Source organism: Leopardus geoffroyi, chromosome B2, assembly GCF_018350155.1.
Source record: "Leopardus geoffroyi isolate Oge1 chromosome B2, O.geoffroyi_Oge1_pat1.0, whole genome shotgun sequence".
In the NCBI taxonomy this organism is placed as follows: domain Eukaryota; kingdom Metazoa; phylum Chordata; class Mammalia; order Carnivora; family Felidae; genus Leopardus; species Leopardus geoffroyi.
Window position 1 is genome coordinate 152,432,380 of NC_059332.1, and position 25,834 is coordinate 152,458,213.

Genomic DNA, 25,834 nt, shown 5'->3' on the forward strand with positions numbered 1-25,834 from the left:
GCCCAGGGAGCTGATGGGAAGCTAAGGGGACCTTCAGCCTCTCTGCAGGAGCTGGACTGGGAAACAGACAGAGAGGACTAGCTGCTGAGCACAGAACAGAAGCAAAAAGGCAACAGAGAGAACAGGCCACAAGAAGAGAAAACAGCACAGGAACCAGGCACAAGGAGCTGCTTCTGGGGGGGTGCTGGGTCTCTGACCAGCCTCCCGAGGGTCACCTGACTGCCAGGGCCAAGGCCAGGACACCCTCCCTGGGACGACTGTCTTCCTCCCTTCCCTGAACCCTTATAATCCGAAGGCTGCCTCTTTCCCTGGTGATCTGAATGAGCCCCAGTGGTACAGGTGAGAGGTTCAGACCACCTCAGGGGCTGAGGTTTTGTTTTCTCTTCACCCCGGGGTTCGAAGCTCCAGCCTCACACTGATCTGCTGACACACTCTCCTCCGTGCGATCTTTGGCACCTGGAACGAGTCTCCTTCGAAGCAGCCGAACAAATCAGCTCGAGGAGAGCAGGCCAAAACTTGAAAAAAATGAGACGCCTTTGAAGAGAAGTCAGAGGGGCTTGGCTCATATAAATAACTTGCCTTTTCTTCTCCACTCAAAGGCTGGTGCGCGGGGGGGCGCCTAGGCGGCTTAGTCGTTAAGGACCTGACTTAGGCTCAGGTCATGATCTCACAGTTCGTGAGGTCTAGCCCTGTGTCGGGTGAGCACGAGCCCCGGGTGAGCCCTGCTTCTCTCTCTCTCTCTCTCTCTCCCCTCTCCCTTTCTCAGCTCCTTGCTCACTTGTACCCCCCCCCCTCAAGAAACAAAAAAGGCTGGTGCTTGGGGACCTCAGGAATGTTTAGGTGAACAGCATTGTTTGGGTGAACCCTGCTGTCCAAGCTCTTCCTCCTCACAGATCTTTAATCTGGAACAGAATTAGAGAAAACATCAAGATACCTCTCTGACCCCAACAGCAAAGGCAACATAATTAGCCATATCCTTCAACACCACTCTGAACTTAAGGTCTTTCTTTCTAAGTAGAGAGTCCCCAAATACACATGCACTGCCGGGAATTTTATGCCATTTGTTAAGATGTGACATTGGCGGTTGCCTCTCACTGCCAGAGTAAATGCATAATCTTCAGACAGCATTCCCACCATCAGGAGGGGGGATAAAGACCCTCAGGGCCTTTCCAACATTAGGAGGTGGGCGGTGGCTAAGCACACACACTTTGACACCCCTTAGCTCTTTGTCCCTTGGTCAATAACCCAAAGAAATGATGGAAGGTCCCCTCCAGAAACACCCTGAAGGCCTTCCTTGCTGTTGGCTGTCCCTGTGGCTCCTGACTTCCCACCCAGGCTGTCTTGCCTCTTGCCTTTTTGCAAAATTTCTCATGAATTTCTGGACCTCCTTACAGCCTTACAATATATCTTTGTGTAAATTGCCAGACTCTGTTTCTTGGCTCACAAACTAAAGAATGGAATCAAATCACTCTCCACCCTTCTTGCTCAGGGCATCGTGCATGCTGTTTATCAGCTCCATTTATAAGTAGAAACTTCGAGAAGAACATCCTTGGCAGGTGTTGCTGGCCTTTGTTCATTTGCTGGTGCAGCCACTGCCCCACGTGAGTGGCGCCTCCTCCAAGCAGCCTGCGGCAAGGGTGTGCTTACACTCGTCTCTCAGGGCCCTGCTGTTTGAGGCCAACAATGGTCATGTGGTCAGGACTTTCACCTGGGCTGGTATGTGGACGCTTTGATATCACAGGTGAAGACTTGTCTGGGCTCTTCCTCTGCCATACTCTCCACATCCCTGAGAGGGCATCTGCCCATCCAGAATTTTAGAAGACACCTGTAAAATTAAACCACCCTCTCTCTTTGAGAAGTTGGAAGATTAGAGAAGAAACTGGGGGGAGGGGTAGTTGAATATTTAACTGGGTTTGGTAGTGAAAAACCCTTTTCCACTAGAATGCATGAGAGATGCATCCAGCTCCCTTGAGATCCTCCTATGAGGTCCAGGGACCAGGACACAGCAAGGCAAGGTAGTCTGGGACCAAGGAACGCGACCTGTTTGTGTGTGTGTGCGCATGCATGTGTGTGTTCATGTGTATGTGTGCGTGCGTGCACATGTGTGTGCTTGTGTGTGCGGTGTATGCATGTGCATACATGTGGGCGCATATGTGTTTGTGTGTTGTGTGCACGTGCGTGTGCACGTTCTCATGTACACATATTCACACACATGGCCTGGAGCCATAGACAACAGTACAGCCCGCAAAAAAATAAATAATTCAATTACAAAACCACTGGGCGTTTTTATAGTTTTCTAGTAGAAAAAAAATCTCACAGGAAGAGAATAGGCGCTTAGGCTTGAGGCAGAAAGGGAGGACAGAGCCAGGGCCAGAGAGAAGCATCTCAAATGTGAAATAGATCTGTGGCCTCAGCACACCTCCTAAAGGTAGCATCCTTGCAATGGAAACCATGTGCCAGCTGAGCACGGCCTGCGGCCCAGGGAGCCAACCAGGCTCCTGTTCTTCGTGGCAGACCCTCCCTGCAGGCACATTTGACAGAACAGATTCATCACCTGAGAGGAGCCAAGGCTTTCTGCTTTGAGAACCCTCCTACACTGCCTTCCACTTCAAAACTAACCATCACCTTAAAACTGACAAGCCACTCACTCGTTCAGAAAGACCTCTAAAAAATCCTGAAGGCGGTTCGGGGCTGGAGGACTTGGAATGCCCAAAATGGCTGGAGCTGACTTCAACCCTGCCAGGACTTGGTCTTTTTACTTCCAAAACATGGGCACGCACATGGAGCCCATACATGTCCTGCCCAGGTACCAAGCGTGGTGTCTCCCGCTGTATTCAGCACCCAGAAGCATCTGCTGTGTTGAATGATGGCCTCACTCGGCTGCAGTCCTGTTCAGTTGAAAACACCCAATAAGTATTTTAATTTGAGTGGTCTCCTATAGGACCCGGATATACTTTGAACCGGCGACCAATATATGGTGCTCTCCCTGCCATAGCCAGAGTCCAGAAATCAAAGGGTAGAAGTGAACCATTGTACTTAATAGCCCATGTGACAACTTTTGCCGTCTGTCCCCTCAACTTGGCACTGTGCTGGTCTGAAGTTTCTATTTCTCAAAAGAAGAACCAATAATTGTTCTAATGAATCAGAAGCTGAAGCTGCCGCCTGTCCTTTTGTGCTTCTTGTCCCATCGGATCAACAGGCAAAGAAAGGAGGCACTGTGGTGGCCACCAGATGGAAACCCCATTGCTGCTGTGGGAGAGGAGAGCTGATGTCCGAACCCAGAGGGCTTTGTGCCCAATGGTAGAGGTCAGTGGAAAACCAAGTGGAAATGAATGTTTGGGTCATCTCATCATGGAAAGAACCCCATCAAGAGTCGAGAGCAAATGCAGGGTGCTCGGGTGGCTCAGTCTGTTAAGCATCTGGCTCTTGGTTTTGGCTTAGGTCATGTTCTTACAGTTCATGATTTCAAGCCCCACATCGGGCTCTGTGCTGACAGTGCGGAGTCTGTTTGGAATTCTCTCTCTCTCTCCCTCTCTCTCTCTTTGCCACTCCCCTGCTCACTCTCTCTGTCTCTCTCTCTCACTCAAATATATATATATATATATCTGCCAGAACAGGGGTTACATCAGACACAGCTAGTTTATTAAAAAAAAAAAAAAAAGTTGAGCACAAATGGAACACAGAGAGGAAAGTAGAAAAAGAAAATTATTATGAAAAAATAAATCTGGGCACAGAACTTATATCTTCATAAAATTAACTCAAATGGGTTGTAGGAATAAATGTAAAACATTTAACTATACAGCTTCCAGATGATGACGCAGGAGGAAATCTGGGTGGCCTTGAGCTTGGCAATGAGTTTTTAGATATTTCACCTGAAGTGTGACACATGAAAGAAAAAATGGATGAGTTGGACTTTATTAAAATAAAAAACTTCTGCTCTCTTAAAGACACTGTCAAAAGAATAAAAAATCAGGTTATGGACTGGAAAAAATATTTGCAAAACACGTATCTGATAAAGGACTTGTATCTGAAATATATATAGCCCTCTTACAACTCAACAGTAAGGAACAAAGAACTCAATTTAAAAATAGGCAAAGATCTGAACACATACTTTACCAAAGTAGATATATATAGATGTCAAGTAAATATGTGAAAATCTCAACATCATATGTTATTGGGGGGTTGCAAATTAAAACAGCTATAAAATGCCACTACATACTTATTAGAATGGCTAAATTTTTTTTTTTTATTGACAACACCAAATGCTGGTGAGGGTGCAGAACAACAGAAACTCTCATTCTTCGCTAGTAGGAATGCAAAATGGAATAGCCACTCTGGAAGACAATCTGGAAGTTTCTTATAAAGCTAAACATAGTCTTTCCACACAATCCAACACACATACTCCTAGGTATTTACCCAAGCGAGCTGAGAACTACGTCCATAAAAAAAACCTGCACACAAATCATTACAGCAGCTTTATTCATATTACCTAAAACTGGAGGCAACCGAGATGGCCTTCGATCAGCGAGTGGATAAACTCACTGTGACACATCCCGCCAATGGGATATTACTATGAGCTGTCACACTGGAAAAAGACACGGAGAAACATTAATTGCATATTACTAAGCGAAAGAAGCATGACTAAAAAGGCTGCGTACTGTGCAATTCCATCTACGTGACATTCTGGAAAACATAAAACTGTAGAGACAGTGAAAAATAGGTGGTGGCCAGGATTAGTAGGAGAGGGAGGGATGAACAGAAGGAGCACAGATTTCTAGGGCAGTGAAACTACTCTGGATGATATTGTAATGGAAGACACACCACATTATGAATTTGTCAAAACCCCTAGAATGGACAACACAAAGAGTGAATCTTACCATGAACTATGGACTTAGTTAATGATGACGTATCGATATTGCTTCATTAATTGTAACAAATACGCCACATTAATTGAAGATGTTAATAATAGGGGAAATTGAAAAACAATAATAATAGGGGACATCGAGTGGGTGGTAGTGGTGGGCTAGGAGGAGTAATATGGGAACTTTCTGTACAACCTGCTCAATTTTTCTGTAAATCTAAAGTTGTTCTAAAAATAAAGTCTATTAATTTAAAAAAAATGAGTAGAGCATCAGTAAGCTGTAGAAAACCTTCCCAAATCTGATGAAAACTATATCCCAGAAATGGGTTATAGTTCATGCAACTCAACCAATTCCAAGCACAGGGAATGTGAACACCATGGCACATCATAAATGGCTTAAAACCAATTATAAAGAAATAATCTTAAAAATTGTCAAGGGGCGCCTGGGTGGCTCAGTCGGTTAAGCATCTGACTTCAGCTCAGGTCATGATCTCATGGTTCATGGGTTCGAGCCCCCCATTGGGCTCTCTGCTGACAGCTTCAGATCCTCTGTCCCCCTCCCTTTCTGTCCCCAACCCCGCTCATGCTCTCGAACTCTCTCTCTCAAAACTAAACATAAAAGAATTATTTTAATTAAAAAAAAAAAGGTCAAGACAAGGGACACCTGGGTGGCTTAGGCAGTTGGGCATCCATCTTCAGCTCAGGTCATGATCTGGTGGTTCATGAGTTCGAGCCCCTCAGAGGCTCTCTGCCGTCAGCGTGAGCCCCCTTCACGTCCTCTCCCCCTCTCTGTGGCTCTCCCTGGCTTGTGCACGCATGTGCATGAGTGTGCACTCGCTCTCTCTCAAAAATAAATAAACATTCAAAAAAAGTCAAGAAAGACCCATAACGTATAGAGGAAGAAAGTTATGGCGGCCAACTTCTTATCAGGAACAGTGTGAGCTAGAGGACAGTGGGTCAACATCTGTAAAGCTTTGCAATAACACTGTCACCCTATCATCCACGCCTATGAGAGCGTCTTTCAAAAGGGAAGTCAATTGGGGCGCCTGGGTGGCGCAGTCGGTTAGGCGTCCGACTTCAGCCAGGTCACGATCTCGCGGTCCGTGAGTTCGAGCCCCGCGTCAGGCTCTGGGCTGATGGCTCAGAGCCTGGAGCCTGTTTCCAATTCTGTGTCTCCCTCTCTCTCTGCCCCTCCCCCGTTCATGCTCTGTCTCTCTCTATCCCAAAAATAAATAAACGTTGAAAAAAAAAAAAATAAAAAAATAAAAAAAAGGGAAGTCAAAATAAATTGGTAGACGCACAAAAGATAAACGAATTCTTCAGCAGTGCACCTGCATATGTGAAGCTTCTCGTACACTTTCTCCTCCTGTCTTTCTCCATGCTCACGTACTCTCACACGAACACAAGCACACACCTCTCTTGGGCCTTCGGTGGGTGTCTGTATGCAGTAATCATGCAATCATTTTATGGCCTTTCTGAACCCTGCCATTTCTCATTCACTAATATGCAAAGGACATCCGACACTGCCAACCTTTTCAAGGACACATAGTACTTCGTGGTACATGTATTCCATCAATTACTCAATTCCTCGTAAAAAACGAAATCACTAAAGTTAACTGTGGCCTAGAGATAAATCACAGAAGAAAAAAACTATCAAAGTTTTGCATTTGCTTCCGTGTTGTTTATACATATGCTTGTATGTATTCATTATTTCCCCTTGTTTTTCTCTATTGTTTTATGTAAGAATTATTTATAGTGGTTTATTTATAACTGAAAAGTTATTTTCAGTTTACAGAATACTTGGGTGTGATTTTGCGCACACTCAAGTGAAACTTACTATTGCACAGGTAGGGCCAGTATCTAATGGCACTTTCTGTCTCACCCTTCTGGGAAGAGGGAGAGAACAATAGCATTGGTACAAATGTCACAGTTCTTGTGTGGAAGTCAAGTACAGGTGAAGGGGACGAACGGGAGCTGAGTGGAAAGGACTGGACCAGACGCTGACCTGTGTGTGTGAACTCACTCTTCTGCATTCTCTGCTGAAACTCTGGGGCCAACACTCTACCAACTGCACTTCCCAAGACTCCACTAACTTCTACAGCAGCTCTGCTGCTGGGAGACCCTCAGGGGTCCGACAGGTGCAGCAGGAGAGGACAGACTCGCCTCGCTTTCCTATTTGCTCAGTGTTGCTGGAGCCCCGGCTTGCGTTCACCTTGGCCAGAGGCCCCAGCCCCAGGGCCCCACCCCTGCCCGCCTGAGTCCTCTGCCACAGGCCAGCCATTGCTTCTTTCCGTTCTTAATCTCTGGGTTCTTTCGGCTTCCTTTGTTTGCTCTGTCAGCCTGCCAGCACCGTGCAATCAACTCGTTGGACTTCCCTGTTTGAATCGCTGGGGTGGTTTCCACTTTCCCATCTGGACCCTGGCTGCCACGAATCCCATCTTACCTAAAGACTTAGAGTCTAACAAACGTCTTTGCATTCCAACCTTGGTCAAAGAGCAGAAGATGGTCAAAGACCATCCTAAGTATGGTCTCCCAGTCTGTGGGACGAGTGAAGGGGCATCCACACGGCCTCCCTAGTCCAGTGCCGGCCGCAGTAGCGTGGTGCCACCGAGCACTGCCTGACCATCACATTTACCTCTTGTCACTTGGGAATGTGGGTGTAGAAGTGACCCCATCCCTGCCTGCTTCCAAATGATCATAACAGGTGAGTCCAGTGTATGCTAAGAAAGGCCCACCCAGAGGTGTGTGCTAATAATTTATGGGGAAGAGGAAGAGAAGATCAGAGATTCCTCTGCACTAGCCCTCACTATGCCCCTCCCTGCTCTGTCTTCTCCTGGCACTTATCTCCTTGACACAGGATGCTTCATTTACTGTCACTGCCAACTAGAATATAAAGGACACACTTTGTGTGTTTCACTCACTAACACATTCCCGGCACCTAGAAGAATGACACACGGTAGATACTGAATAAAAATTTGTACAATGAGTCAACGGCATTTCCAAACAGGAGAGCAAAGGAAGGCAGTATTGTGTCAACAAGGTACAAGCAATGTCGATAACAAGGTAGGGTGCATTGAGTAGGCTTTGGCAGATAGACTGAGAAGCTACACATCCATTCAAAAGGACACCTGGAAGGATGCTTGTTCACACAAAGTGGTTCCTGATGTAGCATTAAATAAAATTTAAAAATTTAAAAGAAAGGGGGCACCTGGGTGGCTCAGTCAGTTGGGTGTCTGACTTCAGTTCAGGTCATGATCTCACGGTTCGTGAGTTGAATCCCCACATCAGGCTGTCTACTGTCAGCCTGTCAGCACAGAGCCCATTTTGGATCCTCTGTCCCCCTCTCTCTGTGCCCCTCCCTCGCTTGTGCTCTCCCCAAAATAAATATTTTTAAAAATTTTTAAAGAAAGTGTTTGCTGTCCATGATTTATTCTTTTTCCTGGAATATATCACCCAAATCTACTTTGGAGAACCGTCTCTTTTCCATCTGAGCTATGGGTTTGGATGGACTGACTCTATCACCTGGAGTGGCTCCTTCACCTGAACCACTCAGCATCCAACTGGCTACAGGGGTGGGATCCATACCCAGTTACAGAAAAGTGTCCCAGGGCTTCTGTGAAAAGGACTCCTGTTTTCTTCAGAAAGAGCCCCTCATCAGGCCCTCTGTCCTACCCTGAGTGGTGCATGATGACATCACGGCCACTTGCCTGGAACACCTGCAGAGCACACAGGCCAGGGGGCCTGCCACTCAGACTGCAGTGTGGACAGCTGCAGAGAAATCAACTCATTCCAACCACTTGCTCAAGTGAACCCTACCTCTGGATGTTTCGTTGGTAAGCTAATAAATTCTGCTACTGTTTGGTTTTCTCTCACTTGGTATCAGAAAAGTCTCAAATGATACATGGGGCTCGATCCCATTTTGATTTTCTAAATATATTTTGAAATATTCAGTTACTTAAACTTGCTGTCTTCCCTTCCAATCCACTCTTCAGCGTCTTCAAACAGGCATCTGGGTGCATCCCGCTAGCTAGGGTGCACGGCGACATTCATACCTACACAGCTGGAAAGGCACTATACACTTGGGAAGATGATGATGGCTCAGATCAGGATGTTTGTTACCACAAGCCGTGTGTGTGTGTGTGTGTGTGTGTGTGTGTGTAGAAAATGTCAAGAGGAACATATAAGAAGGTTAGCAGTGGCTGTCTTTGGTTAGTATGTTGTATGGTTCTTTTTTAACTATATGTATTTTCTAAAGTTTGTAGATAAACTTGTATTTTTCAGGTCATATTTCTGGGTCTCTGTCCAAGTATATATATATATATATATATATATATATCTCAAAAGTTTAAAAAGATTGGCCATACTCTAACCTCAACAGGATGGTAGAGTACTTTCAGTTTCCAATTCCATTTGCTTAGAATACAAACGTATAGAAGTCATAATCTGGTGACTGTGGTGCTTAGCTGACCAAACAGACAAGAGCCCAGATTCTGTTTCCAGGGTTTATATTCCATTTTAGCCTCAGATTTTATGCTTAAATTTTACTATTGTGAACAATATGAGAATTAGAAAAGAACCTTCCTTCTCAGAAGGGTGACAATATCTTCTGAATCAGAAATAGAGACACAGGGCGCCTGGCTGGCTCAGTCAGTAGAACATGCAACACTTGATCGCGGGGTTGTAAGTTTGAGCCGCATGTTGAGTGTAGATATTATTTAAAATTTAAAAAGGTGTTTGGGTTTTTTTTTTTTTTTTAACATTTATTTATTTTGAGAGACAGAGGCAGAGCATGAGCAGGGGAGGGGGGGAGAGAGAGAGATACAGAATCCAAAGCAGGCTCCAAGCTCTGAGCTGTTTGTTAGCACAGAGCCTGACGCAGGGCTCGAACTCACGAACCGCGAGACCATGACCTGAGCTGAAGTCGGACACTCAACCGACTGAGCCACCCAGGCGCCCCAAGGTGTTTGGTTTTTTAAAGAAATAGGGACACATTTTATTACACTTGCTAAAATCATGAGGGTCTATATCACCTCTGTCCCAAGCTACCTGTGATTGTTTTCACCTAGTTCCCAGTGGCTCCTGTGTTTGGGGAGCACCAGGAGAGGGAAGGTCCGGAGGCTGGGGGCCACAGTCATCTTAAGCAACACGGACGTGCAGAGATCTATAAGCTAAGCAGGTCCCTCTCAGTAAGAGGAGCTGGGTGGTGCCTGAGACCAAGCTGAACATCTGCCAGGCAAACAAAAAGCAATGGAGAAGAACAAAGGGGAGGATTATTTTCCCTCAAGTTCTTCTTGAGGCCCAGCAGGCAACACCCACCCTCCTTCCTCGAGACACTAGACATTCCTGAAGGGCATGCTGCTGGCTGCAGACGAAGGAAGAAAAACACAAAGCATAGGTGGAAAATTCAGGCAGATCCACACTGTTGTGATATTAGTTTCCCACATGCTTGCTGAACTGGGAGTCAGAAGTCTTGCGGAATCATTTGGTTTGCGTGTGGAACCATTGATTCCCAAGGACCTTCAAATTCAGTCAGTTAAATTCTTACCCCACCTCTCTTCTATCCTTAAGGCCAGAAGTGGAGGAAGGGTGGAAAGTGGAGGTGCCATGGTGGGGCTTTGTGAAATGGGCAGAGCTCAGAAACGTCACAGAGCTATGGCCATTAGTAACCCAAATGGCTCACAATGGGAAAGCCCAGTCTGGTACCAGGTTCCCTAACTTTCTGTCACCTCCAGCCCTGTGAATCACATTGTGCTGGGCCCAGGGCTTCTGTGTGTATCAGATGCACAATCTGTCCCCTGGGGTTGGGAGCTTGGCAGCCAAGAGCCTCCTGATTTGACTGATAACAAACCTGAGTCACAAGGGAGCTCTAAAGTCCCACCACTGGCGTGTAGCCAAGTTATACTGCATTACAAATCTACCAGCAAAAGTAGACCAAATGACATTATTAGGTGTGTTTGTGGGTCAAATGCTTATGGATCAAGTTTAGACATACCCACCACGGTGATTTTAAAATATGTTCACAAATTCTTTGATGTCCCTTTTGTGAAAAGGTAGAGTCTAATTCCTCTCCCCTCGAGTGTGGCAGGACTTAGCAACCCATTTCTTATGAATAGACGGTGAGGCAGTGAAGGTATGTCACCTCCAAAGTATGTGATAGAAAGTTCCACGCATCCTCCTTGCTTGCTCTCTCAGAGGAAAGGCACCCAGTCACGTGGCAAAGAGCAGAGGCTGCCCACCCCTGGTGAAGCCTTCAGAAGACTTCAATCGGCTGACAGCTTTCTGCAACCTCATGAGAAGTCCCGAGCCAGAATCACCCAATGAAGCCACCCTGCAGAGACTGAGAGAGTAAACTGTTTCTTATTTAAAGCCACTAAGTTTTCAGGTAGTTGATTATCCATCAATACGTAATGGATGCATTTACCTGTGTCACCTGATGCCTATCGCGAGGTTCAATGACTGTTCAGGTTAAACTTAGATGCTGCCCTTCTTTTGGTGGGACAGAGAATTCACAGGTTCAGCAGAGATGCATTTTCCTTCCCTTGTAGGCACAGCCTTCACTTGCAGCTGGGGGAGGGGGGACATGTGACAGCTGTGGCCAGTGAAAGTGGTTATGCCACCTCCACACCTGGTTCATGGAAACTGACCACGTGGTCTCACTGCTGTGGACTGAATTATGTCCTCCCCAGGAATTCATATGTTGAAGCCCTAATCCCCATTGTGGTGGTGTTTGGAGAGGGGAATGTCGGCAGGTAACTAGGATTAGATCAGGTCACCCTGTAGGGCCCCTGTGATGGCAGAGATGGGAGAAAGGCCCCCACCCCACCACCCCTTTCAATGGGCACACATTGAGGAAAGGCCATGTGAGGACGAGAAGGCAGCCGTCTGTGGTGCAAGAAGAGAGTCCTCACCAGAACTCTGCTGGTACCCATTCCTCACCCCTTGCCTCTAGAACTGTGAAAAATACATTGCTGTCGTTTGAGCTGTCCAGCTGATAGTGCTTTGTTATGGCGGGCTAAGCTACTACCATGGGGTCTTCCAAGTTCTGATGCTTCCTGTCTGCCAGCTGGACGTTGAGACCCAGGCCAACCTTGAACATCATCATCAGCTTGGGTACCTGAATGGCGTGTGGAACAGGGACCCACCACCATTTGTACGACTGCCTGTTGGGTGTTCCTACCGTGAACCTCAACATGGACAAGGATGCTCCTGTTGCACTGACTCCCTCGGACTTCAGGATGTGCTTGTTACAGCAGCTAGAGCAGCGCTACAGCAGTTTCCTTTGTATGTGTGTTCACAATAGGAAACCTCCGTGCCATTAATTTACTCCACTCGGCTGTGGTTTCATCTGTTGCACACCCAGAAAACAATAATATACAATTGCCTTTGTGTGTGTGTTCACGATAGGAAATCTCCGTGCCATTAATTTACTCCACTCGGCTGTGGTTTCAACTGTTGCACACCCAGAAAACAATAATATACAATTGCCTTGGGTGAGGGCCAGCTTCTTTTTCGGTACCAAGCATGCCAGTGCCTCTATATTAGCTCTGGGCAGTGGCTCTGGGGGGCATCTGTTTAAGTCGATGGATGCCAGCAGGCAGCTCTTGGTTATTCTGTTCACAGCTTGAGAAGATCTTCACTTTTCAGTGATGTCTGTGAATGCTGAATCAGAGATAAGACAAACACGAGCTTCTTTGACAGTGACGAGGTAAACTCTTTCTATGCTTTCTATCTGTTCCTGAAAGGCATTGATTTCTTCCCCGCTCGATCAGGACGCGTGAGAACACTCCCTCAAATTCTTTCCCTTCTCCTGTCATGGAGAAAGGCACCGGCGCCCTCAGAAGCGTGCAGCATTTGCGTGCAGACTTACAGTGGTTACAGTGCCCCAGTCTCTAACCCGAAGGCCCAAACTTCAGGTGGATATGAACGAGTTACTTGAGTTCTGTGCCTCAGTGCCCTCATCTCTAAAGTAGGGGTGATAATGGCACCCCCCTCACGGGGTATTGCGAAGATTGGGCAGACTGATGCTCGTACGGCAGGCAGTGCCCGATCCTTGACACTCAGTAGATGACTACTGCTGGTGCTATGATGGAGTGGGGGTAATACTATCCCCACCGAGGGACAAAGGGACCTGGGGAGTTCCTTTCTCGTTTCCCATGTGAACCCCTCCTGCCTCTGTGCCTGTGCAGCCCTTCAGCCTGGCTGGTGGGCACAGCTCGCCTGGGCATTCTTCCAACTCTCCTCTCTGGCTGCCAGCTATAGATGCCACCTCTGACCTCCGGCCTATGACAGGACAGCTGCCCTCTCCCTGGTCACTGCTCCACCCAAAAATAGTTCCTGAGGGGACAAGGCCTTGCAAAGCTCACTTTCTTTGAGACTGTTGAGTCCTGATAAATAGGGCTGGCCGCAGGGATTCATGGGAGCCCACCCACCTTTTCCCACCCCACCGCTTGTCCTGGGCTCTAGGTCCTGCCTTTTGTGCCCATTTCCAGTGTGGATGGGCGGGTGGGCAGGGGAAGGGTAGGCGAGAAGGCCGGTGGAGAGTGAGAATGCTTGGGGTTCAGGCATCTCAGACTTCCAGGAAGACGGGACTCACTGCCCTCACTCCTCCACACCCTGCCCACGGCCACAGTTTCTTCTCTGCTGTCTAAACACCACCGCAGTCCACCTAGCCCCTCTCTACTACCGTCCTCTCTGTCAGAGCCCACCCTGCACTCTGAATCCCTAAGTGCTGCTCAGGTGTTACGAATGACCAGAATGACGTCCAGACTTCCTGAAGATGGAAGCCCGGCCCCGCCACCCACTTTCTCCCGATTCTTCTTGGCAGCTTGCCAGCCTCCGCACGCTCATGGCCTGTTTCTGCATGGCCACTCCTTTAGATACCTCTGCCGGGCCCCCAACTGTTTTATTTCTCCTCTCTCTTTCCCATGCTTTAAGTCCAGGCAGGACCTACATGGTTGTTTTCACACTATTAATTTTTCATTCACCCCTTCTTTCATTTATTCAATAAACCGACAAACATTTATCTGGCCCCTTCATACCAGGATTGAAAAGGGAGGAAGAGCAGGCCACATGTCAGCATTGTACAGTCTAATGGAGAGATGAAGACAAATACAGAAACAAGCATAGAAATGAGGCAATGCCAAGTGCCATAAGCAAAATCTGAACACGTTCTGTGGGAGTTGAGAAAAGGCAGAACATGTTTTATTGACAACATCAGGAAAGGTTTTATGAGGCAGAAATTTCACTCATTCATTCAGCACATATGTACTGAGGACATGCTGTATGTCAGACACATAGGCACTGGGGACAGACCTGAAGCAAGGAACACATTCTGACTGGGTAGGGGTCTAGGGGAGAAGCTTGGCAGAGGGAATACCAGGCAGGGTGGCCAGTAGGAGCAAAACGAACCCAACCTAGGTTCTCTCCATCTACTGGCCATAGTGCTCTGCTTTTCCTGCCAAGAACTGCTGCTTCCCTGGTCATGCACTGGGATAAAACTGACCCTTGCTTCCCGTTCCAGGGGCCTGCCCACATCAGCCTGAGTTAGCCGGCATATCCTGTCTTCCTGGTCAGAGCGACTGGTCCCAGGGTGGGCCTGTAAACCAGGTGGGGCCATTGTGCCAGACACACAAAGAGCAAAACAGAAGTAAAGGGAAACCATCTGAGTGGCTCGATCAAGCTTTGCTGGGTATCCCTCTGCTGTTTAAGCTGGTTTCTTTTTAACTCGCCATCTAAAAAATCCTCATAGAGTAAAGATAGCAAAATCCTGGAAACCACAGATTATTCTAGATGGTAAGTAAGCAACAGCTGATGAACCTGGAAAGGTAGACCTCACCCTCACTGTAATAGCTCTTTATTTTTTTTTTTTTAATTTTTTTTGTCAACGTTTATTTATTTTTGGGACAGAGAGAGACAGAGCATGAACGGGGGAGGGGCAGAGAGAGAGGGAGACACAGAATCGGAAACAGGCTCCAGGCTCTGAGCCATCAGCCCAGAGCCCGACGCGGGGCTCGAACTCACGGACCGCGAGATCGTGACCTGGGCTGAAGTTGGACGCTTAACCGACTGCGCCACCCAGGCGCCCCTGTAATAGCTCTTTAAATAGAACAATGGTAGCTGATGCTAGTGGTCACTTAATACATGTCAGGTATAATCTTAAGCTTTTTATATTAATGAATTCACTTATCCCTACAGGAGAAACACTTATCATTATCCCCATATTTTACAGATATGGAAACTGAGGCAAGTAGGTTAAGTGACTTACCCGAGATGGCACCAGGAGTCACACCCTACATCTGACTGTGTCCCATGTGCAGTTTTCAAAAAACTATAAGAAGCTAAAAGATCTGTAGCCTTTTAGGCTTTGGAGTCAGACACCACCTCTTCCTCTTTTCAGCTGGTGTGACTGCGGGAGAGAATCTAATCTCTCTGAGTCGCAGGTTCCTCCTCTGCAGGACAAAGCAGGGCTGCTGTCAGGAGTAAACAGATGGCATGTGTTTACGGAGTTTAGCACAGGACCAGGTCTTCGGGCCTTGGCCTTCCTTCAGTGTCCCTGTCTTCTGTTGTGCCCACTGTTACCCTGGAGGGCTCCTGGGGGGGCCCCTGGGAGCTGTTTGTTCTTTGCTGATCTACAGTGCTAATCATACCCAGATGCAGACCTGGGAGAGGCCAACCAGGATCACTTCTTGAAGAGTCTCCCAAAGAGAGCAGCCCTAGGCTGCCCCTGCCTCCCCTCATAACCCAGGACTCTTTCGGATCTGCTCCTAGACTGTGGCGGGGCTTCATCTCCTGATGCGTCCGCTGCAAGTGGAATGCAGCCATTGTCAGAGCCCAGGCCCAGACAATCTCCTGATGAGGCTGACGGATGAAGGCATAGGACTTTAGGTGGAAGTTTTCAAAGATCCGATTGTCTGTAGCTAGATGGCCTGGGTGCTGAGCTGGGCTGAGATTCCCAACTTCCCCTCTGTGAGGAAGTTCATGCATACTGCTCCCCACCTTGTCTGAGGCCCCTCAGGACACAAGGAAGCCCAGGGCATGGGCTCACAGCTCTTGTGTAGGAATCTGGAGAGGCAGCTGAGAGCAGGGCAGGGTAGGAGGCAGCGGGCAGAGATGGAGAGAGCCAGACTGCATGGTCTGGTGTGGTGGGAACATCCCAAGGATGGGACACACCTGCAAAGGCTTTTTCTTTTCTACTTTTTGTTTTGGGATGATTTCAGATTTCCGGAGACGTTCCACATTCCCTTCACCCAACTTACCCTGATATCAAAATCTTATATAACCTTGGAGCTTTTCCCAAAACTGAGACTCAGCATTAGCTCAATGCCGTCACCTGAGCTCCAGACATCATTCGCTTCTTCCACTCACACCCCCTCCTGTCCCAGCACACGCCCAGTGTCCCCATCATCTCCTGTGACCGCTCCTCAGTCTTCCCTCGAAAGTCCCTCCATTTGGGTTTGCGTGACATCTTCTCATGGCTAGACATGCTGTGGGCTTCCGCAGGTGTGTGAGCACCTCCTGGTGCTGCTGCAGGGGCAGGCGTGTGACGGGATTTTGCTGCCTTCTCCCGGCTGAGATGCTGTCTGCCAGGATGTTCTGAGTATTTTTTTTTTTTTTAATTTTTTTTTTTTCAACGTTTATTTTATTTTTGGGACAGAGAGAGACAGAGCATGAACGGGGGAGGGGCAGAGACACAGGGAGACACAGAATCAGAAACAGGCTCCAGGCTCTGAGCCATCAGCCCAGAGCCCGACGCGGGGCTCGAACTCACAGACCACGAGATCGTGACCTGGCTGAAGTCGGACGCTTAACCGACTGCGCCACCCAGGCGCCCCTGTTCTGAGTATTTTTAAGCTCTACCCTCCTGAGCAGGCAGAGTATCTACATGTATTATTTGGTGCTCAGAGACTTTTAAAGTAACCACAGCCCTGCGTTAGGGCACCCTCTGGGTCAGACCGCTGCTTCTTGGAGAGAAGTTCCCGTGGAGCTGGGCCGCCACTTTGGCATTGTGGGACAGCTGACAGGAGACAGACGTGGAGAAGTGGGGGTAGGGTGTTGGCAGTATGGGGATAGGGTGCTCAGTGAAGAAGCTGAGAGACCCCCAGCCCACCCAAGACCCCCCTGCTGGCATTCCCCCAAATCCTGCCTGATCATCAACCCCTCAGGAAGGTGGTCCTTCCCCACATGACCCCAAAGACTCCTTCCCTGACCCTCAGTCCTCTGGAAAGCCCCCTGGCTTTCTAGACCCGTCTAGAATTTCTTCTGGACCCGTCTTCTCTATTCTGTTTGGTTTTCTGACTTAATTGCTCTCTCAGTTACTGTTATGGAGCCAGTGTGCACAGAAGACATCCCTCCCAATCAGAACCAAAGCTCCACGCTGAGGGGGAGCTGTCTGGGATGGGGTGAGGTACTCCCCTGACACTACCCTTTTTAGGGTTTCCAGACCCAATTCAAACAAGGGGGAGGGGGTCCCCCCACACACAATACCAAGCTGTTCTCAGACACCACCATAGTGTCTAAGAATTCAATCTAGTTCTGACACTGTCTACCCAGAGACAACAGGTTAGGGTTCAGTCCTACAAAACTCAGATCTCACAGGTTAGGGTTCAGTCCTACAAAACTGTCTTCCACCCCCAATTCAGATGCCAGTCACAAGCCCAGGCCGTTCCCTATGCTTTTGACCAGATGGCTATAAATTAGAGATTCCCAGGACCTCCTTCTTAGGCTCTTTTAATTTGCTAGAGCAACTCATAGAACTCAAGGAAACGCTTACATTTACCAGTTTATATAAGGGTGTGATAAAGGATAAGAATCAACAGCCAGATGAAGGGATGCATAGCACAAAGTACAGGGAAGGGGCATGGAACTTCCACGCCCTCTGCAGGGCACCACTTTTGCCACATCTCCACATGTTCACCAACCTGAAGCTCTCTGAACCCAGTCCTTTGGGTTTTTATGGAGGATTCATTATGTAGTCATGATTGGCTAACTCATTGGCCATTGGGTGATCCAATCTCCAGCCCCTGTCCCCTCCCTGGAAGTTGAGGGAGACATTGGGGCCATGGGCCCCTGCCCTGAGATGGGGTCCAAAAGCCCCCTTCATTAGCAACAAGACACCCGTGTCACCCTTTTGGCTCTGAAGGAACTGTGGATGAAGACCAAATGTGTCTGAGAAATATATTTTGGTAATCTGAGTGATTTGTCATAAATCATCATATCACAGGTGCTGATAAGGGAGGGAGTCTGAAGACTACTCCTGGAGCAGCTTCTGATGGCGTTCGTCTACTAGGACATCCTGCCCATCCATTTCTGGACAAGGACAACTCTCCACCTAGAGGCTCACTGACAGCCAGGTGACTATATTTCCTGTCTACTAGCTCCCAGTGTGGTTTCATGTTCATGACATGGAATCACAAAGTCTCCTCAAAACCTACCTTGTCTAAGGAGCTGAGGCAGTCTGTCCATGTCACAGGCTGTGTAGTACAGATGATCCCCTGTGCAAACAGGTGCAGCTGGACCCACTCAAAAACCAACAAGCATTTGCCAAACACCCTGAATGGCAGGCAATAAGCAAGCAAGACAGATGAAGCCCTGCCCTCCTGGTTACAGTTGGTAAGGGGACAAGATTATAACCAACAAACATGTGAATAATGGCCCAGGTATTGACCAAGCCAGCTATGAGGGTAGTGAGGAGATGGTATTTCAGAGGCCAGAAGAAATGAGGAGCATATAATGTGGCACCTTAATAGAGGAGTGAGTCCCTGGGACACCTAAGCCAATGCCCCTCCTTCCCTGTCTTCTAAGCAAGCTACACATGCACAGTGTCCCACAGGCCCATGGGGTCCCTGCTGGGAGAGGATGCCCAGTTTCCAGCCTGCTCTCAGTAGGCCTTGCTTCCCGGGATGGCCCTAGACACAGCTCTCTGCCAGGTGAGAGGGAGCCACACTGCCTTTTCAGCCCAGGCTCTCAGAACCCTCACTACGGACAACAGCAAAGGAGAAGCGTGTGGGTCTTCCCAGTATGAGGCACAGCAGCCTGGGAGACCAGCAAGGGCTCCGGACAGAAGGCTCAACACAAAACTGAATACAGCTGACCATTGAGCAACACGGGTTTGAAATGCACAGGTCTCTTATACATGAATTTTTGTTGATCAATACAACACAGTACTATAAATGTATTTTTTCTTCCCTGTGATTTTAATAAGATCTTCCTTTCTCTAGCTTACTTTATTGTAAGAATACGGTGTATAATACATATGACATATAAAATATGTGTTAATTGACTCTTTATATTATCAGCAAGTCTTCCAGTCAACAGTAGGCTACTAAGTAGTTAAGTTTTTGGGAAATCAAAAGTGATACACAGATATTTGATTACACAGGGCATGGTCTACCCTAACCCCACTTGGTTCAAGGGCCACCTGTATTTGGAAATAGTTGGCTAACCCACACACCACAGAAAGAGAACATGTCAGCTTCCAGAAGCATCCAGGTGGTGAAGCCACCTAGGCTGCAGCACCAAACCCACAGCCTACTGGAGGGGTGAGGGGTGAGGGCTCAGAGATCGCCAGAAGGAGAGGGAGAAAGCATCTCTCTCCTCTTACCTTTAAGCCCTTTCTTTGCCTTCATCATCGCCATGACCATGTCTGTGAATATCTGGATTGCCAGAAAATCATGGCACTGAATTAGGTCCTCAGTAGCCAGATTCTTTAGGAAAATCTTTTTCCCTTTAAACAAATTAAGTCTTTTAAAGAATCTGAAAAATGGCAAACAGTTCTGGATATAGGGTCTGTTGAGGCTGGAAGAAATGAAGGTTTCTTCCACTGGAGAGAGATTTGGGGGTCTTCACCACAGAAAATGGAGCACAGCTAATATCTGGAAAAAAAGACTATCATGCTCTGGTATTATTTTGAATGTTGATGACTTTTGGGTTGAGTTTTGCTCACTTGGTTTCATTTTTGCAGGGCCGTACATCTCTAAGCTGCTCCTCCCTTGAAACAAAGACTCCTCTAAGAGTTTGCAAGTTCTTTTCTACCCGCCCTCAGATTTGCTGGGATAGAGGACAAAAATCCCGAGGGGTTGGAAGCAGGAGATAGCCTGTACACATTAACTGCCTACCCAACAAAGGCCCAAGGGCAGCGGGTCAGTCCAGCACAAATGTGGGGAGACCTGTTTCAGCCTCAAGGCCCCTTGGCCAGCAGAAGGGGCAGAAAAGGCTCTGTCTCACTCTGGTGGATGATCCTGCCATACATGTCCAGCCTGGCAGACATTGGCAGGGTGCCTCTCTTATGTGAAATGATCAGACGCCTGAAGATATAGGGCCAGGCTCCAAGCTCCCGCTGCTCAGTTGGCTACAGCCTGGTGTCTGCATGAGGAACTGTCACACAGCCAGTGAGGGAGTTCAAGGACAGCAGGAGCTGTAGAAAAGAAGCAGACACCCATCTTGGTGAAGTCAGGACTGTCCATTCTTCCATTCTCTTCAGAGGTTTTTAAAAAGGCTTTGGCCAGGGGCACCTAGGTGGCTCAGTTCATTGGGCATCTGACTTGGGCTCAGGTCATGATCTCATGGTTTGAGTTCAAGCCCCATGTCAGGCTTGGCCATTAAGTTCTTATTTAAAGTATGGTCTTTAGTCTGTACTTATATATAACTTTTTTAAGTTTATTTGTTTTGAGAGACAGAGAAACGGAGCACTGAGGTGGGGAGGGGCAGAGCCAGAACCTACCAGAGACAGACCAGCATTTGGGGGAGCAGTGCTGAGAGAGGAAGTGGGTGCAGTAAGACATGCAGGCGGAGGCTCTTCACTTGGGAGGCAATCAATCAATTCTGGTCATGAGGCATGAACTGAGAATAAGTCTAGGAAAAGAAGGAAGAAAAGAGTCTGAGCAGCTGCTAATTCAGCAGCTTCCCACCTTAAAATGCCAAAAATATCCCCGATAAAGTAGAAGGCTCCCTTCCTTTAAAAACATAGAAAATAGAGAATTCTATTTTATTAATATAGATTGAAGAAGTCCTTTCTATGAAAAAAAACAAACCCAGAAGCTACAAAGGAAAAGATGGGCAGATTTGATCATCTAAACATTTAAAACTTCCCTCTGTGAAAAGACCACAAAAGTGAAGTTTAAAGAATGGCAACGGGAATGCAATATTTGCAAAGCTTGTACGAGATAGAGAATTAAGGGGCACCTGGGTGGCTCAGTCGGTTAAGCGGCTGACTTCAGCTCAGGTCATGATCTCGTGGTCCGTGAGTTCGAGCCCCGCATCGGGCTCTGTGCTGACAGCTCAGAGCCTGGAGCCTGTTTCAGATTCTGTGTCTCCCTCTCTCTCTGACCCTCCCCCATTCATGCTCTGTCTCTCTCTGTCTCAAAAATAAATAAATGTTTAAAAAAAAGTTTTTTTAAAGAATTAATATGCATGACATACAAATTATTTATATTGATAGGAAGAAGACAAAAGAAAAATGAACAAAGAAAATAAGCAGTCAATTCATAAGAAACAGACAAAATACAAACATACACAAGTACATACATTTTTTCCAACATCCCTCTCAACTGATAATTGAGGGAAGCAAACTGGAGATAGATAGATAGATAGATAGATATTTCCCATCGAGTCTTGTTATTTGCAGTAATTATGTTCTATAAAGTCAACACAAACCCTGAGTTACTGAAGACTAAGTAATTGTCCCTGGAGGAAATACATGGTTAGGTTCCTGGGAGCCTCTGGTCACATTGTCAACAACTAATCAATACATAACCCTGTTTTAGGTGCATTTCTGTTCAAGAAACCTTATTTAATATTTATTGTTGACTCGTGAATGTTGAGCTCACAATCAGCAGACCTCGAACTCAGGCCTGGATAAACCATCTAGCAAGTGTATTTTTTCCATGAGGCACATCACAGCCTTTTTGTACTTAGGAACCGTAGACAGCACTTCAGCACTAGAATTGGGAGCCACTTTAAATGGCAAAATCGCCAACAAAAAGCACAAAAATATGAAAACATGCGACTAACTAGGTGGCAGAAGGATGCCTCTTTCCAGTGAGAGTTGAAGAGTATCGCCTGGTTCCTTCCCAGCTGGGAGTGTGTGCAGGTGACTCACTCTCACCAGTTCTGTTCACATCCACTTGCAGCCACGAAAACATGCAAGTGTTGGCTACGGGACTACAAATAAAGCTTAGCAAGTAGGCAAACACACAAACACAGCATCGATGAGTACTGAGGGTTGCCTGTATTCGTGAGTATGTATACATGTAGCCTCTGTGTATGTAAATCTGAATTTGCATACACACAACTCCTGGCTTCACGAGAGTTGTTACTGCATTGCTCTCATGTGCACTGTTTGTTCCAAGCACTGGGACAGAGGTGCTGCCTCCAAGGGGTTTGCTCTAATGGCAGAGACTGGTTATCTTCAAGTGGAATGAACAAATGATTGCAGATGGTGCTAATTACTAGGAACAACATAATCTGTTTGCTGTGAAAAAGAACATTCACCCAAAGTAGCTGAGAGAGGTAAAAGCTGATACCTGCAGAGCTGAGAGATTTTCTTTCAGCATGGAAATGTCTCATCTGGGAAGGGAGAGGAGTCTGGGCAGCCAGGGGCCCTGGGGACACAGAATGACTGGAGAGGCCGCAGATACTGGGATACAGTAGGTCCTGGGGGAATAGGGCTGCATGTGGGTGGTTAGTAGAATTTTAACTCATCATATAAATGTGGACTTCTTTTCAATGAAAAGACATCATGCAGTGTAATATCATTTTTAAAATTATATCACAAAAGCCAAGTGTTTTCAAGTTTCTTCAAGAGTGGCCTTATGAGCTCTGAGACACATCCACAACCAGAAGACAGAGAGAAAAGGAGAAAGTACACAGGAATCCAAGGAGCAGCTAGTGAAATAAGAGAAAACACTAGGGAATACGGCATCACCAAAGCTAAGAGAAGAAGCTGCTTCAAAACAGAAGGCAGTGGTCAAGTAGGAGGATTCTTCACTAGATTTTGCCCAAGTAGATCAGTGGTGCCTTGACAAGAGCACTTCAGTGGATCAGAGGGCAGGAGAGAGGGAACAGGAAGGGAAGAAGTGGGACCAGCATTTATAGAAAATGTTTTTGAGAAATTTGAGTATAAAGAGGATCAAAGAAATAGTAGCTGGAAGGGAATTAGGGGACAAGAGAGGTTCTCTTGTTTCTTTATGATGGAGGATACAAGAGCACATTGGTTTACTGGTAGAAACGATCAATTAGGTGCTGATGAAAGATCAATAGTACATGAGAGAAAAGGGAATAATGGAAGGAAAGTCCTAAACAATGTGAGAGGGGATGGGATCAAACACTCTTGTAAAAGAATTGATCTTTGTTAGGAGGACAGACACTTCTTGAATTACATCAGGATGGAATAAAGAAGGACAGATGTAGATAGGGTTATAGATTTGGGAGTGGGAATAACAAGGAGGTCCACTGTGATATTATACTTTTTTCAATCATGAGTGAGGCCATCAGAGCAATACTAAATTAGAAGATGAAGTTGGAAATACAAACAGGGTCATATTAAATAGGACCCCATATGCCATGCCAAGTATTGTTCTAAATGCTAGGGAGCTTTTTAAAAACTAATGAAGACGCAGCGATAAGAAAATGATCAACTCATTATAAAAAATGAGCAAAAGATTTCCAACATTATTAGTCATCAGTAAAATGTGAATTAAAACCACAATATGATACCACTACACACTTAGCAGAAGGGCTTTAAAAAAAAAGTGTGACAATATCACATGTTGGTGAGATAGTGAAATGACAAGGATTTGTTTCTAACACTGACAGAGATGTTAGAATCATCTGGCAACAATTTTAAATCATAAAAATCCTTCAGCAGGGGCATCTGGGTGGCTTAAGAATCCAACTCTTGATTTTGGCTCAGGTCATGAGCTCACAGTTTGTGAGATCAAGCCCCACACTGGGCTTTGCACTGACAGTGTGGAGCATGCTTGGGATTCTCTCGCTCTCTCTCTCTCTGCAACCCCCCCCCCAATAAATAAATGAACATTTTTTTAAAATGCTGCAACAAGAAACATAAACACACTGAAAATAAATGGAAAAAATACAAAATATCAGCCAAAAAAAGAATATATAAGAAGAATCAAAAGGAAATCTTAGAACTGAAAAAATACATTAAAGGAATAAAAAATTCAATGAATGGACCCAAGAGCAGAAAGGAGGGGAGAGAGGAAAGAATAAGAATAAGAAGATAGAAAAAAAGAAATTATCCAATCTGAACAACAGAAAGAAAATAAGGAAAAAAGAAAGACAAAAGGAACAGAGCCTTAGGGACCTACAGGACCATAACCAAAGATCTAACATTCATGTCACTGGAGTCTCAAAGAAGGAGAAGAAAGAGGGTGGGACATAAAAGTATTGAATGAGGATGAGGATGATGACTATTTCCCAAATTTAGCAAGAGATATAAATCTATACATTCAAAAAGTTAAGTGAACCCCAAACAGGATAAACCCAAAGAAATCCATGCGAAGACACATCATAGCTAAACTTCTAAAAATTAAAAACGAGGAAAAAATGTAGAAAGCAGCAAGAGAAATGAGACTTTACCTATCGGGGAAAACATTTCAAATGACAGTAGATTTCTCATCTCTCATCAAGGAAGTGACACAACATTTTTCAATTTCTGAAAGAAAAGAACTGTCAGTCAAGAATTACATATCCAGAGATAATATGAAGGAGAAATAAAGACATGCTCAGATGAAGGACCAGTAAGAGAACTCATTGCCAGCTTGACCTACCCTAAAATAATGGCTAAGGAAAGTTCTCTAAACAGGCAGGAACTAAGAAAAGAAGGAATCTTGGGTCACTATACACACACACACACACACACACACACACACACACACATATATATATATATATATATATATATATATATATATATATTATATAGAAAGAGTATACAAAGAGACACTCTTAATTTAAAACAATATAGAGGAATTTAAATCGAATTGTAAAAAAAAAAAAAAGGTAATCTACAAAAAAGTAAGAAAAAGAAAACAGAGACAAAACACAGAGAGAACAAACAGAAAATAAAAAATAAAATGTCAACTTATGCCCTAACATCAACAATTTATTTACTTGTAAATTGTTTAAACATTCCAATTAAAAGAAAGATTGGTAAAGAGGATTAAAAAGCAGTAACCCAACATTGTGCTCTTTAGAAGAAACCCACTTCAAATATAATGAAATAGGCAGAAAGTAAAAGGGTGGAAAAATAGATATTGTGCAAATATTAATCAAAGGAAAGCAGAAGTGGTTATATTACTATCAAATAAAGTAAACTTTAGAGCAAAGAAAATTACAAGAGCCCAAATAAGTCATTATGTAATGATAACAGGACAAGTCCACCAAGAAGACACAACAATCCTAAATTTGCACACACCAAACAACACAGCTTCAAAATATGTGATTCAAAAACTTTTAGAACTGAAAAAGAAATAGGCAAATCCACAATTATAGTTGGAGATGAGAACATCCCTCTCTCAGCAACTGATAAACCAACCAATAAGTTTTAATCAGTATTTATACGGCAGTCCTAACAACAACAACAGAATACATGTTTTCAGGTGCCCGCAAAAGATATACCAAGATATCTTGGAGGAAAAGGGAAAGAAAGAAAAGAAAAGACCTCAATAAATTTAAAAGAATTAGAAACATACACAAATATATGATATGCCATACATCATTTTTCTTTAGTTCAGTGTATTTGTTTTATTTTCCTTGAGGCTTCATAGATGAGATTTTCCTGTTATTTTTATGTTTTCTGTCATTGACTTCTAGTTTGAGTCTACTATGGTTGGAGAACACATTCTGTATGTCTCAAATCAATAACCTAAGCTTCCACTCCAAGAACCTAGAAAAGAGCAAAAGAAACACAAAGCAAGAAAAGCAGAAAGAAGATAATAATAAAGAGCAGAAATCAAT

General features: G+C 45.7%; 1 long non-coding RNA gene across 1 annotated transcript; it reads right to left on the bottom strand.

Annotated features, from left to right (window-relative positions):
* Window positions 1-20,494: 20,494 nt before the first annotated feature.
* Window positions 20,495-24,533, bottom strand: LOC123609338. The gene is made up of 2 exons (XR_006717760.1): window positions 24,455-24,533; window positions 20,495-20,710 (listed from the first exon to the last, which is right to left on the bottom strand). It is a non-coding gene; the product is annotated as an uncharacterized LOC123609338 (long non-coding RNA).
* Window positions 24,534-25,834: the final 1,301 nt, after the last annotated feature.